The following is a 15,101-nucleotide window of genomic DNA, read 5'->3' as shown; positions in this document are numbered from 1 at the left end:
GAAAAAGCAGGCCCTCAGAAGGCTCAGAGCTTCTACTTCTCCCTGCTAGCCCCAGAGTGACCAGGCCCCGGACTGTCCCTCCCCTGACTCCCATTTATGGAAAAGGTAACTGGCTCCCAATGCTCTGGGGCAGAGCATTACCCAGGCTGGGCCCTGGCAAAGACTCCTTGCCCAAACTCCAGTCAGCTCATTTAGGCCCTCTAGGCCTTGACTTTGGCATCTGTCTTTGTCAGGTCTGCACTGCCCAACTGCAGCAAGAGACTTGCCAAGTCAGTTTAGCAGTAATCTCCCACTCTTGCTATCTGATCGCTCTCAATATCTTATCAAATTCCTCATGCCCTGTGCTTGGTATCTGATCACTCTGGCCTGCCCTCAGCAAGAAACTTGTCAAGTTGTCTAACCAGAATCCTCCCTAATCTTGATATTTCCTCTTAGTAATTTTCCATCCACTGACCTCCACTCTGTTCCTTGGCTATAAAGTCCCACTTGTCCTTGCTGTATTTGGAATTGAGCCCAGCTCTATATACTAAAGTCTCTTCTCTGTTGTAATAGTTTCTGGATAAAATCTATTTTTTAACTACTGTCCAGCTCTGATTTTCTTTAACAGTCCCCACGAGCTCTGACCAAGGAGATCCTTTTGACAAAACAACAGTTCCCTCTCAGCGTGATGTCCCCAGTCTATAGCAAAGGCAAGAACCTTCTACTGAGGACTCAGATCAAGGTAGCCCAACCCTACCAGGTGTCCCAGCTCTGCAAAAGGCACTGGCCTCTCCAACAGGATAGCTGAGCCAAGCCCTTGACTCGTCCAGCTACACCACCCAGGGCAACAGTGACCTCTTAATGGCCTACTTCCCAGAACTTTTGCCTTCCTCAGGTGCCCAAGAAGCCACATTGGCCTCCTTTTAACCATCAGTCTCCATCACCAACACTTTGCCCTCTCACTGGGCTCCAAGCCTTTAAAACAAGCTCTCTCTCTCTCTCTCTCTCTCTCTCTCTCTCTCTCTCTCTCTCTCCCCAGTCTATCTCTGCTCTCTGCATTGTACAAGCTTCTGTCTCCTCCTAGAAGCCTTCCTTCCATCAGCAGGAACAAGACCTGCTTTCCATGTGGTCAGAACCTCTCTGGCCATTGCCAGAGTAGAAACACATTTCAATGATTGTCAGGTGGGCCTTGTCACCTTGTCTATTTCTTTGGAGGTCACCCAGAGCCTTAAACACCAGCAGCTTCCCCTCACCCTCAAGTGCCATATCTGTAGCCAGGGCACCATGGATAAGCCATAAAGTATGTTTACACAGACATTCCCTCTCTACAACCTCAACTGTCCTGTACATTCCCAGCTGGCAAGAGGTTGCTGCAGCCCACAGGAAGCTGGACATTCCTTTTAACCCTGGGAGCTCAACCATCATAATTGATTCGCCTGGACATTCCATCCGGCCATCCCACCTGGGCCCGGCAGTCTCTTTACGGAAAGTGTTGGTTATTGCTGTCCCAGGCGTCATTTGCTTCAAAATGAGATCCTCTGTCATGCTTACATTTCTCTCTTCCCTCGCCTTAATGATTAACCTCACAAACTAATTGCCAGCAAGCCCAACCTAGAGTGGTGAGGTGCCTCCTTGTTTGTCCCCATATCCCTGTTCGCACCTCACATATCACTCCTGCTTGTGATCAGTCTTATACACAGCTGCCCTGCAGAGACTGTGCCTGATTCACCCCAAAGTCTCCAGCACCATCCCAGGGTACAGCTACCAGGGCACCAATAAACAACTTTAAATGAGTGAAAATAACTTGAGTGAACTTCTGCATAGGGCATCCATGTTCCTGTGACTAACAACACAAAAACTAAAAACCTGTCTCCGTAGAAAAATATCCACCTCCAGATTAGAAGTTGTATTAGTTTCCTGTTGCCGCTATAATAAATTATCAAAAACTTAGTGGCTTAAAATAATACAATGCAATTTCATTATCTTACAGTTCTTAAGGTCAGAGTCTAAAATCAAGCTGCAGGGCTACGTCCCTTCAAGAGGCACAAGGGGCATCCACTTCCTTGCCTTTTCTGGCTTCTAAAAGTTGCATCTATTGACTCATGGCCCCTTCCTTTATCTTCAAGCCAGCAGCATAGCATCTTCAAATCTCTCTTTATCTCACCTCTACTTCAGTTCTTTCATCTTGTCTCTCTGCCTCTGACTCTTCTGCCTTCCTTTTATGAGGGCCCTGGTGATTACATTGGGCCCACCCAGATAATTATAGATAATCTCCCCATCACAAGATCTTTAACTGAATCATATCTATAAAGTCCCTCTTGCCACATGTGACAACACATATACAGAGTCTGGGAATTAGAACACGGTCACCTGTGAGGAGACATTACTCAGTCTGCCAGAAGTTCTGAGTCAGAAAGTCTTTAAGATGGTGAAGGGCTCCCAGCATATCATCCTCTTGTGCCAGGAATCCCCTTGCATGGTGTCCTCAACACTAGGCTCTCTCCATGCTGTTCCTTCCTCAACTACCCACCCCTAGAAGGAAATGGGGAAAGCCATCATAAATCGAGGGACTTCTACTTGCCAGGCACATTGATATGCTAGTGTTGTCCTCAAAGCCACTGTCTGGAGAAGCAGCCAGGAGCTCCCCTGACACTCCATCTAGCTCAGCTCCAGCTGGCCTACCTGAAACCAGCCTCATGCACGTCAGTAGGCCACCAGTGGGCCCTTGAGCTCTCCACTTGAGCTCTCCACTGGAGAGCTCAAGTGCCCATCATGCTCAAAAGTAACAGAGATGCCCAAACGCAGCCCATTGTTGAAAACCTGCCCCATCCAGCCCCACACAGGGCCTCAACACCATGGTCCTGGGCTGTGCTCCTCAGCAGTCAGCATAGACCCCATTTTGGCCTCCAGCCCCCACTTCTGGGTGTTTCAGAACTGAGAGCCTAGAAAGGTATTCCGGGCTGAACTCGCTTTTTTGGTTTCTAGAAACTCAAAGATTCAGAAGTTTAATAATTCCTTCCTCTGAACTCCCACAGCATCCTGGGTTTACAGCTGCTGTAGTACTTCTTGGTAGTATTTCATTTTGTCTTCATTCCATCTCCCTTAGGGTAGAACTCATGAATGACAGAAAAGATATCTTACTCATTTTTGTTTTTCAACACCTAAGACCTTTCCTGTCATATTACCAAAATCCAGGACATATTTGCTGAACGAATAGATTGGGACAGTTGGGACAGGGCGGATAGATGGATGGGTGGATGGATGGAAGGGTGAATGGAAGGAGAGCTCAGGCTGTGAATGGTGTGGTGGCTTTTCCTCTCTGCCCAGAGGAATCTCTGTGGTTTGGCTCAGTGAAACAAATGCCCTGGTGTGCCTGGTGTGTATCAGGCCTGGCAGCAGGTGGGGGTCTAGTACAGGCGTTTTCTTTAAAACTTGCCAGTATCCATGCTCACTGCAGGTAGCAACTCCCTAGTGGGTATGAAATCCACCAGGCTGAGTCCAGCATGTTTTAAATGAAATAAAATTTTTTTAAAAAAACTATCTGTATGTGCATGTCTGTGTGTGTATGTGCACGTTGATGCTGAACCACATGATAATTTGTATTTCTAACTTTGATTGTAGTCAAAAGTTTGAACAGCCCAACCCAGCTTCCAATGCCAGCCTGCCTGCAGAAGCAGGTAGGGAAGACAAGAGTGGGGGACAGTTACATTTCCTCATTCACAAAAAAAGGATTTAGTAGAGAAAACAAAGGCAAATCTTTGGGTGTCAAAGAGAGAAAGGACACAGTTAAAACAGTTGGACAAGCTGTTTTAAAATAAAACTTAAGCTAGCAGCTGGCTCAGTTCCCAAGTGTGGAAACCCCTTTGAACTGGGTCTGTGCTCGTCCTGGGCCCGGCCCTCCTCTCTCCTTTCATTAAGATGAAGATAAGGAATAAAGAGGTCAAGATGAAAAGTGACGAGTGGCAGAATCATCATCTTCTGAGCAGGTGCTGGCATTTCACGCTGTCACTCCTCAGTGCTCGATGCCCTCACGGGGTGGGCAGAGTGGTAAGACTCCAGATTGTGGAGTCAGCTGACCCTGCTTCCAATCTGGCTGCGTGACTTCTTAGCCTTGTGAACTCAGGCCAGCCAGTCAACCCCCATAGCCTCTCCTGCCTAAGCTCTAATAGGGAGATAAAACAGCTGACTTTCATAGATGGGGACAGGAAGTGAATAATAAATATGTGGCCATGAGAGGAACATAAGAAATACAACCCCTTCAAAACATTTTGGTGTTGGTCCTTCTTGGCAAAGTGTCATGGTTGCAGCTCATAGTGATCTGAACAACCATGATGGCTAACTTGTGGGCTCCAGTTGTCCCAGGTAAGGGGAAGATTCTCTCAGTAGGTTTTCATGCAGAGCTTCTTGTCTAGAGTCTTGAGGTCTAAGGGAGAGCACAGCTCCCTCACTCCCCCATGATTTCTTCTGTTTCTTCCTTTTGACCCAACTCTGTCTCCAGCTCATTCAGGTTCCCTCAGCCCCTCCTATGGCTGCCTGACTCCTGCTCCTGACTTTTGGCTCTGGGCAGACTCTGAGCCTCTTTCCCTTTCTGAAGAAAGGAGCTGGGAGCCCTTCCTCAAACCCTACCTACCTGGCAGAGACTGTGTAGGAAAGCTCCCAGTGCCTTCTACATGGCTATGGCCAGAGAAGCAAGGCAGCTAGGCAGTGGCCCTCAGGGGCTAGGTAGGGTGGAATGGAGGCCCCCATAATCCCTCAGATTCACAAACCCTCTTCAGGCTACAGTAGCATCTGTAGCAGTCACTGATCCTCCAAGTGGCTCTGAAGTTGGCAGACCATGCTGTTCTGAGGCATCCTGCAGGAAGGAAACAGCCAGCATCCTGCTGAATTGCCTCAGCAAGGACCTCGGGGCTAAGGTGACACCTTCCACCTCAGCCCAGGGCTGCTGACTTGCCACTCAGGCTCCCAAGGTACTTGTTTTCTACAGAAGCATGTGCTAGGTGGGGCCACCACCCTGCCTGCCTGGCCAGCCATCTCCTAGTTTCATTCTGTTCCCCTGGTTCTCATCCCTAGGCTTTTGCTCATGTCCATCCCTGTGCTGGGCAGCCTACCTGCATTTCGCCTCTGCTCTCTCCTCTGTCTGTTATTCCCTGCTCTGTCCTGTAAATTTTTGAAGGCAGCCTTCACAACACAATCACTCTTTACAGCTAGATTTATCTGGGGGCCCTTGCACACCCTCAACTGAAAGCAAAAGGGGGTGTGTCCAATGGTGGGGCAAAGGTGTAATGACCACCTTACTGAGAAGTTATCTTCAGACCCGACAAACGAAGCAGGTAACTCCATAGAATATAACAGAATTTATTATAAGGTAATTTACTTATAAGAAGATTGGATCAGGAAGATTGGATCAGAGCAGAAGAGACAACCCACCAATTCCGTGCAGATTATTTGCTAACAGACCCATTACAGTAGTTTTTTAACAGTATAACTCAGATACTAATGATTGATGAGACAAGGGGACAATGAATGCAGTAGCACCAGAGACCATACCTCCTGGTGGTCTTGTGATAGATGATTGTTTATAATTAATACTATCACCAGTTTGATATTTATTTCAGTTGTCATGCAATTATGGCTATTATTAACAAAAAATATTTATGGCTACATCTTAAGGAACACAGATAACAATCAACTAGAAAGCTTTGATATGCTTGCTAAAGAGGACAGTGAGATTGGTCAAAGGTCACAGCACAAAACTTCAAAAATGAATTGAAATTTGGGACACAGAGATGGAATTAGTTTGGTTCACATCTACATTTGTACAGGGTGTTTGTGTCTGTGTGTGTATTGAGGGGAAAGAGCTCACAGCCTTCAAACTCTCAAAGGGATACCCATCAGGGAGGACCCAGGGCACTGACTCAAAGAAGGCCAAGTACTCTGCCCCAGGAAGCCTGCTGAGCTCAGGCTAGATGAGCCTCTCTGTCTTTGTATATGTCCCCGACACAGTGCGGTTGGCAACTGGTGCTGGAGTGACCTGTCCTGCCATCCACATCACATCAGCTGTGTGCAGGGTGGGCAAGGGGGCTGGACTCCAGCTGGGTCCTTTCAAAGGCACTGGGGACTGCCTCTTCAACACACACCCATTGTGGGTGGAAAGAATCATGGCTGTAGAGCTGTGCTGACCAGGTTCAAATCCCAGCTCTGCCATCAGCTCATTCTGCCTCCACAGGCACATGTTTAACCTCTATGAGCCTTCAAATTCTTATCTATAAAATGTCAATAAGAGTGTTAACCTCCCAGGACTGTTCTGAACAATTCAGTGAGATGCTGTAATAAAAGCCACTTTGCAGCTGTAAATGCAATTTTTTTTAATTGACTGAACTGAAAACATTTTAATGTCTTAAATACCCTCAACCCTGTAAGTAAATCAGAAGCACTGCAGAATGATGGTTGTTAGCTCTGTGATCTCTAGTATTGGCGTTCTCAAGATGACAAGGATCAGAGCACAGAATGCATTTGAATAGTGTATGTACCTTATAAAGCCTGTAGTTGTTTTTGCTGGGAAGGACGGCAGGCGAAGAATCCCACCTTAAGCTGTGCCTGTGAGCTTGTCAATGGTTCATCTCACCCCATGCCTCACCTCAGCCCATATCCCAACCTGGCTGACATCCATAGCCATATGCCCAATGGGCCACCAGAAGCTCTCCTCTGTTCCTCACAAAACACTGCTCAGCCTAGACAGCAGCTGGGAAACAAGTCCAGGAGGTACACTTTGCTTAGCGTGAAACTTTCTGTTCTTCGACTAAGGAAGAAAGCAGAAGCTTGAGGCCCAGTGACCCCAAATTCAGCCTTCACATGGTTGGTAGGGAAAAGGCCATGCTCATAGGCATGTGCTCCTCACTGGCTTCACAGTCATCACATCAGACCCCATCACCACCTCTGAGGCAGAGCCAGGAAGCCCTTTTCTCAGATGAGGATACCAAGGCTCCAAAAGGTGAGTGCTTACCCAGGATGCACAGCTAGCATAGGGTAGTATAGAAATTAACAGCCCAGTTCTGCCTGAATTCAGTGGCCCATTGTTCCTTCACACTGATGATCTCTCATTGGTCCCTTATTAACAAATACTTCTGAGACAGAAGTTCCTGAAATATCATAGATCCAGCTGCTGTCTCCATTAGGGAAGGCCCATAGCACTTGGCAGGCAGGAGGTGCTTGGTCAATGAGACACAACTGGGGTGCCAAGGAAGGAGGGCAGCTGAGGATCCCAGGCCAGTGAGGGGCTACCCAACCTGCTTCTGAACCAAAGCCACTGCATGAAAGCTACCTGCTCTCCCAGCCCAGCCAGCCCTCCCTCACACCACCAGGCCCCCCTCTCTGCCCTCCTCTTCCAGAAGGGGATCTCCTATGGGACAGGCCTAGGCCTCACAGAACCCAGCAAGTGGTTACGTAAAAAACAGGGTTGCAAAACAGAACTTACAGTATAATTCAATTTTATAAGTAAATATATATACCTATAAAATACCCATATAAACTTTCATGAGAAACTGACCAAAACATTCACAGTAGTTATATTTGGATAGTGGGATGATGGGCAATGTTTATTTTCTTCTTTGTGCTTTCTTAAAAAAAAAAAAAAAGTTCCACTTGGAAGATGCACCATTTTTGTGATTAGAAACATGAGACGCTCAAGAGAGAAAACATTCTTTTTTAAAACAAGTAAAGTAATGAGCCACAGACCCCAATGGGCCAATGCTGGGGTTGAGAGGCCTCCAAGAAATCCCCCCTGACCTCTCCATTCCTTCCTGCAGGCCACATTCTTCCCTCAGGAAACCATATCCCTCAACATTCTCCCCTTTGCCCACCCTTTGAAGCCACCCCCCTCCCCACCCACCACCCCCACTCCCCACCCCCTGCCCCCACCACCAGTGAGGCAAGGTAGTGAATAAACAGGGCTGAGGAACAGCCTGGGGTCTCCAGGCATCGATGGCCTGCCCCCAGGCTGTAGCACACCTGGCCGGTGGGCCCACAAAAAAATGGAAGGTCCCCTTTCCTCCTCAGGCTTACTGCAAAGCAACCACACTGAACTTCCATACCAGCCAAGTGGCCTTGGTAGAGAACAACCCAGAGAACTCCATAGCAACAAATGGGCCCTGTGAGAGAGGACTGGCTGCATAGTGCACGCAGTCTGTCAGGCTCTCAGAGACCCTCAGAGGGGAAGGACCCTGCCCACCTCCACAGTTTCTTGTGGCAGCCACCTCCCTGCTTGGGCATATTTCTTCTCCTAGCGGACCTTTCCAGAGCTCAGGCTGGAGCCCAGGATGTGGGTGCAGGAAGGGAACTCAGAGCCTGCAAGCTGGACTGGCAGCATTACCTCTGATGTCCTTCTGCAAGACCCCAGGTAACAGAGCCAGCATCCACTTGGGAAGAGCAGGAGGAGCAGTGGGGACACCTCTGCGAGAGGAGAAGGGGGAACTCAATCCTGGGGTAGCCTGGGCATCCTGTCCCAGAGCTGGTTCAGGGGGAAGGGCCATGCCCAGAACACTCCTAGGACCTACCCTAAAGACCTGAAAAATGGCACCAGGGCCACGTGTCTGAGCGCCTTATCTACCTTTCCACTCATCCCCTTTTACCCAAGAGGGGCCAGAACCCTGAGGCAGTGACTTGCCTGAGGTTTGAGGGAAGGTTGGCTCTTTCCAGAGTGGGACTGCAGCAAAAGTGGGGCCACTGAAAGACACCTGGAACCCTGTAATTGAGAGTCAGAAGTAGCCTGAGGACCTGAAGGCATGAGAGGCCGCTGGCCTGGAGGTCAGGAAGCCCAGCTCATGTCCTACGCAAAGGGGGCCAACCCCGGTCTTGGCCAGGTCTCACCAACAGCCAATGAAGGCTTCCGAAAAGGTTGTTTTGAGGAAGCCACACACACAACACATACTCATGCAAATGTGTATACACACACAAAAATATGCATGCAAACACACGTGCACACAGAGAGAGACATGGATGCACATGCACACACACAAACACGCATGCAGACACACAGGCATGTTTTGACCAGAGGAATTTCTCCTTTCTCTTCTATATCAGAATTTGATGTTTGAAGCCAAAAAAGTCATCATTTGTAGATTGAGAAAGCCAGCAGGTTGACCCCTCCAGGGCTGGACTGTGACTGAAATGGTGACTGTCTCTCTCCCGTGGCCAACGAAAGAAGATTCCTCCCTTCCGCACTGGGCACCCAGGTGGGCGGGTAGCCAGACCTGTGCTTAAACTCTGCCAGTCATGTATACTGGACAAGCTCCCTAACTTCCCTAGGCCTCAGTTTTCTCACTAAAACCAAAGAAGGCTTTTTATTCCTCAGGGCTGTTCCAGGATGACAGAAGAAAATGTACCCATGTACTTCAGAGGCCTTAAGCTCAGGGCAGGTTGGGTTTACACAGTGACTCTTGAAGAGCTGGACTTAGCCTCCTGCAGGCCAGGAATCTGCATTCTGATATGCTCCTCAGATGATTCTTAGAGTCTGGAAAATTGGAAAATGCTGATGGAGGGAGAAACCCAGAGAGGCTGTGACTAGCCTACAGTCCCCAGTGAGGGTGTCCAGTACCCCAGCTTGCAGACAGTGCACTGTGGCCAGGATGAGCAGAGCCTTCCAATGCTAAGGAGAAGACTAAGAGAAGCAAGGGCCACTCTATCTGATCCCTAGGGCCTGCCCTAGGCCTGCTGCACTCCACACTCACATAGACACAACCTTTGTCATCACACCCACGTGAGCCACACATGGGATGGGGCCTTCAAGTTCAGGAACTCCCACCAACATTTCTTCTGGACCCCCTTTCTGTGAAAGGTAAAGCTGAGAGGGCCCCTGGATATAGGCTCCAAGCCCACTGAACCCCAGCCAGGAGAAACACTATGGGGAGAGATGAACACATCCCTAATATTTGGGTGAGATTATAACAGAGGTTCCTATTCTTTGAGCCATTTGGACAAGGGATCCTGGGATCCCAGGTACTGGGACTATGAGTCTAGAGGGAAGGCATGGGCTCTGGGTGGCCCCCTGAGTTTTTCATCCCATGAAGAGGAAAGATTGAGAAAAGCAGTTTGGGGCTCAGAACAGGAGTGCTAGTTGCCAGTATATGTGGGTGGCACTGTGTATAAATGTATCTGAGGCCCCATATTTTGACTCAGGATACCCAGTGGTAGCACAGCATACCTAGGAGTACAGTAGCAGTAGATGGCATCAGACAGAAAGGGAGGACAGGCACAGGAAACGGGAAGAAAAGGAAGGGAAAGTCAAGGAGGGCAGGGCAGGGACTCAATTGGTGTGTTAAAAGGCAGTTGCCACTGAATACAATGTGATATCTGGATGGGATTCTGGAACAGAAAGGACATCAAAGGGAAACCTGAAAAACTGAGTAAAGTATGTAGTTGAGTTAGCATTGTACCAATGTTAATTTCTGAATCGGATTAAGTAGACCGTGATTTTATGCTGGGCGAAGGTGTATGAGAACTCTCTGGATTATCTTTGCAACTCTTCTGTAAATTTAATATTACCTCAAAGATTAAAAGTTTAAATTTAAAAAAAAAAAAAATGTCAGTGGCCACAGCAGAAAGAGCATCTTTGGGAGTCAAAAGCCTCTCGCATTCCATGTCACAGCTGGCACACATGGTCCACAGTGCTGGGCTCTCTGAGGTCCATAAATGGAACAGCTGCCTGGGAGAAACCTGAGCCTTTTGGGTCTTATGGCAGTACAGCTGGCCATCTTTACACACCAGCTACTTTACCTCTCTTACTGCACTTCATCTTCTGCCAAGGTCTGGGCCAAAAATGTGCAGAGGGATCTGAGATATGGAAGGTACCTAAAAGAGCACCCGCTCTCTGTTTTTCCAGCGCCCACTGACTTGTACACAGTAGATGCTACATGAGTGCTAAGACAATAAGGCATCCTTTACCCTGCTTATGACGCCTACTAAAATGGAATGTGGGGGAGCCGTACTGAGCCCAACATGGACTTACTATGGGTGCAGGAATTAGGAACCACTGCAGGCTACTGGGCCCCAAGAGCACAAGTGGAGCACGGCCAAGGCAGAAGACTTCAGTTGAGTCAACAATTGAGGTCAGTATGGAGATGTTATAGGAGGCTCCACTCCAGACAAGGAACTGAAAGAAAATGCTTTCCTTGCCCCAGCTTTGGTTCTCAAGGTCCAAGGTGAGGCAAGTCGTGCTGAAAAGGTCAGCATAGGCATTGTCTACCTGGGACACACAGTCACTCTCAGGCACAGTGACTGCTTTAGGGACCTGGCAGGAACCCATGGTGGTGCAGCCCCTCTAAGATTTGAGAGGGTCAGAATGCCCACAGGTCATGGTCCCAATACAAACCCTGCCTCAGAGACAAATGCCACTCAATTCTCACCCTGCTATCCACAGAGAGCCTAGTCATTCTCTAGCCCTAAGCAAGCTGACCCACCCTGCTAGACCTCCATCTTTCCCAGGCCTCCTGGCTCCCTCTCATTGATCAGACTCTGAGTCCCAAGCCCCTCCCCTGAGTGTCCACCAAGTGACACCTCAGACTGAGCTTGCCCAACCTGAGTAGATCTAAGTCAAAACTCTTATTGCCACAATACAAAGGGATGTGAGCCTTGGCCACAGAGTCCTGGGCTCCTGCCCCTCATCTGTGATATGCCTTCGGGCAAGATGCCATGATCTGTCAATCCACTGTCTCCCCATCATCACATTTGGACAACCATAGGAGCCCGTGCACCAGGGCCCAGCAAGGAAGACAAGATGATGCATGTAAAGGTCCTTCCTGCCTCCTGCCAACTCCAAAACATAAGCCTGACCAGGAAAACCTGGTCTAGGCCACACTGATTAGTAGCAAATCACCATCATTGTCGTTGATGCATATAATAACATGCTATCTCGTGGCCCTTTAAAATTGATCTGTTTTCCCTCAAGCAATGAAACCTAACTGCCTACATACCCTGGGCCTCCTTGCCCTCAAGTGCCTCCTGGGCTGGAGAGGCAGAAATCCATAGAAAAGTGATCTTCCACTGGTGTCATAGTCAGCCTGGAGGAAAACCATGAGGCCTGGGGAAAAGCCATGCCATATCTTGAACCTGCCAAACAACAAACCTGAGCCCAGTGAGCCCTGGGGTGCTGGCCTGAGTGTTCTGCCACCACTGAAATGTGTGTGTCTCTGAACAGGTCACTTCTTTGTCTGGGCATCACTTCTGTCATCTTTATAGATGGGGCTGAATTGAAAGATGTCAGATGGTCTACATTCCAACCCTTGAGTTAAAGCAATGAAATTTAATAAAACTGAGTTGGGCCTCAGTCTCCACCTCTGTTAAATGGGTATATAAATAGTTCCTACCTACTTGGGATAAAGAGGAAACAGGTAGCAAATGTAAAAGTTTGGGAGGAGCCAGGGGACTTCTGGCACCCAATAAACACTGGCCTTGAGTTATTCTTATGGTCGTGGGTCTTGTTGCCATTCTTGTCATTGGTCTTGTTTTTACTTATTTCTACCAAGATTTGCTGACTCTTCTCTCAAGTGTAATATATGCTCACAGCGAGAGAGCTGGGGACTAGGAAGAATTTCTTCATTTTCAAATGAAAAAGACACTTTTTGCCACATCAAAAAGTAGGCATTCATCTACAATATTTATGATACTCCTCTCAAAAGTTCAAGGCAAACATAGTCCCTCTTCTGTTCAAGATATAGTTCTATATACAGGAACTGTTTCAACAAAAACCTAAGATTCAAGATCATTATTAACCTACACTTGATCTTAGCCAAAAGGCCAAGAAGCAATGGGTCATTATCAGTCTGTAAATGCTGCATTCCGCAGCTTATCTGGTCTGCAACAAAGAGATATTTCTAGATTAAAAATCTAGAAATGGGGATAATAATACTTAATTCACTGTGTTTGTTGATGAAAGGCAAATATACTTAGTACTGTGCCCAGCACATTGCAACTGTGCTGAAAATAATTGAATGCTAAAAACACGTTAATGCTGTGGACTCTAAGAAAGAAATTACCTACTGAGAAGGGCTCCTGGTAGCTAACTGGGCTCAAATTTAAAAGCAGAGTCTAGCAACCACTTCTAAACAGGGGGCTCGCACAAACCCAGTTCAGGGAGAAGCCTGCAGTGAACTGCCTACCTGCACTGTGTTTCTGCCATCTGAGCCAACCCTTATAAAGGAGTTCCTTATAAAGGAGTTTCAATCAATAGGACAGTGGATTTTCCTGTCCAATCAGAACTGTGCAGCCTTAGCTCCATAGCATCTTTACTGACCAATCAGAGTGGCTCCGTTCTGACCAGTCAAGACAGTGCCTTTTGGACCAATCAAAGTATGAGGACTGGAGTCTTCATCTGCACGAGGACAGACCAGTAAGTGACCAAAGGTGGGGACTTCTGTCTATACAAGTCGGCTTCCCTTTGGCCCAGAGAGTGCCATTCCATTGAAGGCTATGATTCCTTGGCTGTAGCTGAAACACTGAAGGTGAAACACCAAAAACATCTCACCAGATCAGTGCGGAGAAGAGTAGGTGGAGCAGACCAGACCACTGCAGTGATGACCAGAGCAGAGCAGAGTAGAGCTGTCGAGTCCGAGAGGGGCCTGGTCCCAGGACTGCCTAGTTGTGCTGTTTCATAATTGGGCTGTAACACTACTGAGCTGTTCCAAAGCTATGCTGTATTACAATTGAGCTATTTGCATTGAATAAAGTTTCCTTCTTTGCTGCACCTCAAATTGGGGATTCCTGTTGGTATTGAATTAGTTGACAATATGAAAAGGTAGGATGTGTGGTAAACAGACACAGGTCCAAGCAGAACTGAGATCTATGAGTGAAGAGGGACCCCCACCCGCCATCGCCCGCAAGAAAACTTTAGGAAGGGAAAGGGTATTTCTCTGCACCTATGGCCAGTCAGGTCCATGTCCAACCAGAGGCCAGTCTTCTCATGCCCAGACCTCCACATTGCCTGCTTGGTGTGGCCAGGAAAAGGAGGAAGGGTGTCAGAAATCTCCTGAAGAGGCAGCAGGGAGGTCCACCGGGACATCCAACTCTTCTCCCTTGTGTTGTTCAGAAACGGGTACTCCTGGTGGAGAAACCAGGAATTGTTGGCAGTGTACTGAAGGCATTGTACCTGCTAAGCTCCTTCTGTATATTGCCCTTGGCTGTGAGGCAGCAGGCCCCAAGAAGTCCCTTCTACCTATGGGTACCCTGCATATCGCTACCAAGGAATTCTCGACCATCCAAGGCTACAGAGGAAGGAATAAAGTAGGAAGGCCCTGTCAGCTGTTCCCTCACAGTTTATGTGCTATGGCGGGAAGAGGCCACCCACACAAAGCCAGACATTCAAGGAGCAGCCCAGGCATCAGGGCCCTAGAACCCATACACACCTCCAGCAATGCCTCTGCCCAACGCCTATTCAGGAGTAGTGGATCCTGAGGCAAGGACACAGGCTTGTCTCACAGTTCTGGCCTTAGACAAGAGCTCACATTGCCTGCTCAGTGAATGAGATGCCATGGCTTTAACAGGGCTCTTTTCACTCACTAAGGACCAAAGAGGGCCATGACCTACCTACATCCATATTCATAGCAGCACTATTTACAATAGCTAAAAGCTGGAAGCAACTCAAGTGTCCATCAAGGGATGAATGGGTGAACAAAATGTGGTATGGGATATTATTAAGCTTAAGAAGAAAGGAAATACAAAATTTTAGAAGACAATTTAGAAATACAAAATTTTAGAAGACAATTTGGAGGTTTCTTACAAAACTAAACATACTCTCACCATATCATCCAGCAATTTCACTCCCTAGTATTTATCCAAAGGAGTTAAAAACTTACATCCACACAAAAACCTGTGCATGAATGTTTATAGCAACCAAGATGTCCTTCAAGACCTAAATGGATAAATAAACTGTGTCTATCCAGGCAATGAAATATTATTCAGTGCTTTAAAAAGAGAGAGAGAGAGCTATTAAGCCATGAAACACCATTGAGGAAACTTAAATGCACACGTGAAAGACACTAATCTGAAAAAGCTACATACTGTATAATTCCAACTATATGACATTCTGGGAGAGACAAAACTATAAAGACAATAAAAAGATCAGTGGTTGCCAT

This window comes from Pteropus medius, unplaced genomic scaffold (genome assembly GCF_902729225.1).
Source record: "Pteropus medius unplaced genomic scaffold, Ma_sr-lr_union100, whole genome shotgun sequence".
NCBI classification, from domain to species: domain Eukaryota; kingdom Metazoa; phylum Chordata; class Mammalia; order Chiroptera; family Pteropodidae; genus Pteropus; species Pteropus medius.
The sequence above is the reverse complement of the archived record's forward strand: the minus strand, read 5'-3'. Positions refer to the sequence as shown.